The sequence below is a fragment of the Cryptotermes secundus genome, unplaced genomic scaffold, assembly GCF_002891405.2.
Source record: "Cryptotermes secundus unplaced genomic scaffold, Csec_1.0 scaffold5091, whole genome shotgun sequence".
In the NCBI taxonomy this organism is placed as follows: domain Eukaryota; kingdom Metazoa; phylum Arthropoda; class Insecta; order Blattodea; family Kalotermitidae; genus Cryptotermes; species Cryptotermes secundus.
Window position 1 is genome coordinate 1 of NW_019730069.1, and position 3,445 is coordinate 3,445.

The 3,445-nt window shown below is 37.0% G+C and overlaps 1 long non-coding RNA gene across 1 annotated transcript in view; it reads right to left on the minus strand.

The window, feature by feature from the left end:
• Nucleotides 1–6: 6 nt before the first annotated feature.
• LOC117282434 overlaps nucleotides 7–3,445 on the minus strand; it is a 6,710-nt gene continuing 3,271 nt past the window's right edge. The window contains exons 2-3 of the long non-coding RNA XR_004513170.1: nucleotides 1,062–1,183; nucleotides 7–383 (exon numbers count right to left, since the gene is read on the minus strand). This is a non-coding gene — a long non-coding RNA (uncharacterized LOC117282434). The remainder of the gene's footprint in view (nucleotides 384–1,061; nucleotides 1,184–3,445) is intronic.

Below are 3,445 nucleotides of genomic sequence, written 5' to 3' on the forward strand. Positions count from 1 at the left end.
CCACTGGAAGGCTGTTCCCACAAACTCACTGCAACTCACACAGCATACATTACATTACATTACATTACTCCTAAGTATACAGACACAGGAAAGGTGAAAACAGTAGCTGACCCCAAAATAATGAACAATTAACAGTTTCTCCTACGAAAATATTAATCTGACCTATGCGAAGAATCCTGCATGGTTCTTACTATTACATCAACTGAAAATACATGCAAGATGTTATGACGACTTGCTTGTAGGATGGCAGCCGCTCAATTCCTGCTTCCGTCAATACCCCTGGTGGTCTTTCCTCAGCCGCAGGCAATTCTGCAGGAATGGAGGAGGCTTCATAGGACTCAATTTCTTGACCTATCCGCAGGTAATGTGCTCCATACATTTCCCTGCAAACAATGGCAAATGAAACTGAGTGTATGTTCATCACTAGAAACTTGTATTCTTTCCAGATGGGATGGCATAGTGGCAATATTCTACTTTTTGCTGGGAGGTGCTCAGTTTGAATCTCCGCCAGGACTCTGTACAGTCTCAAGTCATAGTCAACAATTTCTTAGGTTTATTCTCATACCATTTGGTTCTAACAGATCAGGCAGTATGCATGCAATTATGTATTCATAATGCAAAGGAGTTCTTTCAAATTCCACAAAGTCTGAGACTGAGAGCAGTGTGAATCAAGACATTTCTTACTTGATCTGATCCAAAAAATGTGGGACCTGCATGTGTTACATAATCTTGCACTGCAGGGATCATAGGACAATGGCAGTTATTTTCAGTTGCTGAAGAAATTCTAACAGACTTTCTCGTCACATGGTCAACACTCCTTTGCATTCAAGAATGACACATCCAAATCTGAACCCGAGGGATAAATTGTTTTCTTCAAACCTGAGAGCAAAGATAGTGTCTCAAAGTATATTAAAACCATTTCCTTCCACATCCTTTCCAATTCATTATTCACTAATCATCTTCTCTTTCACTGCGATATAATCTGAGCTATGGCAGTGTCATTAAATAAAGCACACAAAAATAAGTACGAATTGTTATGAAAATTTCTCTTAATCACTTACCAAAACTGGCCAGGGGTCTCTGGAAATGGAGACTGATCAGGTGCAAAAAGATCTGCATTCCACTGATAAGCATTAATATGCGTGTTGCCTGAAGACATTTGGTCCAACTGAGTACCTCAAGCCTGGAAGTTAAGCATATATTCATATTTACTGGCATCCATACCAATTCTTTCACACTGCAAAATAACAGCATGCAGCATATGACCAAAGGATTTCCCCAGAACTCATTCATTCATTCAGTCATTCATTCATTATATTTATTTTCCATAGATCCATACAGTATATAACCAGGATGTGGAAGTGGTCCTTAAAATACATATCAAAATAATCTTCAAAATACATACACAAAATTGTATGAGTCCATTATTTCGAACAATAGGTCAACATCAATTTTGCAGGTTGCAGATAGGCAAACTTATACATCATAAAATCGCATATAATAATAATAATAATAAATAAAATTCAATTAAATCATAAATTAAATAACTTACTATAAAAACATAGTCACAATTTCATATAATTACTTAAATTACCAATTAGGTGTCTGCCAGCGTCACACATTTATAACCAGTTCTATGTTAAATGTTCATACAAGCTATAGAGGTGTAACAGCCCCTTCAATACATGTTTAAAATTGTACCATCAGAAGCCATCTTTGTTATGATTATCAATTAATGACAAACGGATCTGGATTATTACAATTTTTTCTAAATTTGTACATCACATTAGTAAGATTAAATAAAATATGAGCCATAATAATTTTAGATTGGACAAGTGAATATATATAAATTGCAAATATATTACAAATAATTACAGATAATTACTGAGCTAGCTCTGTTATAATTTACATATTATGACCAGTTATGTCATCCCAGTTACTGTAGATCTGTGTCCTCTTGTGGAAACATTGTGAAATACATAACAGAAAGACACATTAGAAATAGGCTAAACAATTTATTTTGTTTAAATTTATATGAAAATATGAATGATTTATGAGGAAAGATTACTTTCTTCTGGGACATAACACTGTGCAGTCTTGCATATCATCACCATTTTGGGGAGACCTGCTTCCTCCACAGTCCAGATAGAAGAGCAGGCCATGTGTGCAAACAAACGGTACATATATACAAAGAAACTGGCCAAGACTAAGGCTCCCACTGATCCAAACAATGTAAAGAAAAGTGATCCTCCCTCTCCTTATGCCTGTACCATTTTTTTCACACTTCCTGCACTCTTCTAATCTGACAATGGAGACAGCAGGAACACCAAAACACCTGTAACAATCTACATCACAACATGGTATCAGATCCCAGAAAGTCAAAAGCGCCCACAGTCACTGATGTCAGAACCTCAACTCAGACTTTGTCATTACAGGATTTTCATTCACACACAAATGGACCTGCATGAATAATTTAGAGACAGTTTATCAAACTCGCCCCGTCTATGAAGATTGGGTACATCGAATGTGTCCCAGTAAATCCAGTGAAATCAGTATGAATTTCCACATGATATGAAATAATACAATTAGATGAAAGAATTCTTCTATTTGAGCACACCATGAAGATTCACAGATTCAGTTTGGTGACACCACAGTTATCCTGGACATAGTGATAAAGAAAAATATTCAAGTGCACCTGCCAGAAACAAACCCAATCCTTGCAGCCAGTAGCCAACTATTTCCTGACCTCTGATGCAAACCAAAGAATGTGTACAAGATACTGTCTGTGCCTTTATTCCTGCCTGCCCTCAATGGAGCATGCAGTGGATTCTGGCAGGTTCACTGTGGTAAGGAATGCAGGGAGTGTATGCATCATAACAAGATCTTACTCACGGTGAAACACATTTCCCCCATCCCACAATGCAACTGCAACCACTGTCCTGCTACTTCAGGCCATACTCCCCTTACTCCTCATTATGCCCACTCCACAGGCAGGGTGTATGGATGTATATATTATCTCAAAAATATTTTGTAATTTTGGTCAAGCTTCTGTGCGGGACAGCCCTGACCACAGAGCAAGTTATCACATTGTGAGGGCTGAAGTTGTGGGCTTTATTACCAACTCAGCACCTTTCTGGTTACTGAAATGTGCAGTATTATAAAGTGTTCTTCAGTTTAACGGCTTTCCTCTTTTAATGTTTACAGTAGAGCTGCATCTTACATCTTACTCAAATTGCCACTAAGTACATACTTTTATATATAACTTCTAATCTGTATGTATGTAATGTATAATAGAGTACATACAAACAAAATATAGAGTAACTTTATTATTAGTTACATAAAAAACAGAGACAGAGATGGAAGACTGAAAGAATAAAAAACCAATACAATAAACCTGAAATGACCGTTCATCCTGGATATTATGACGACTTGTATCCACTCCTGG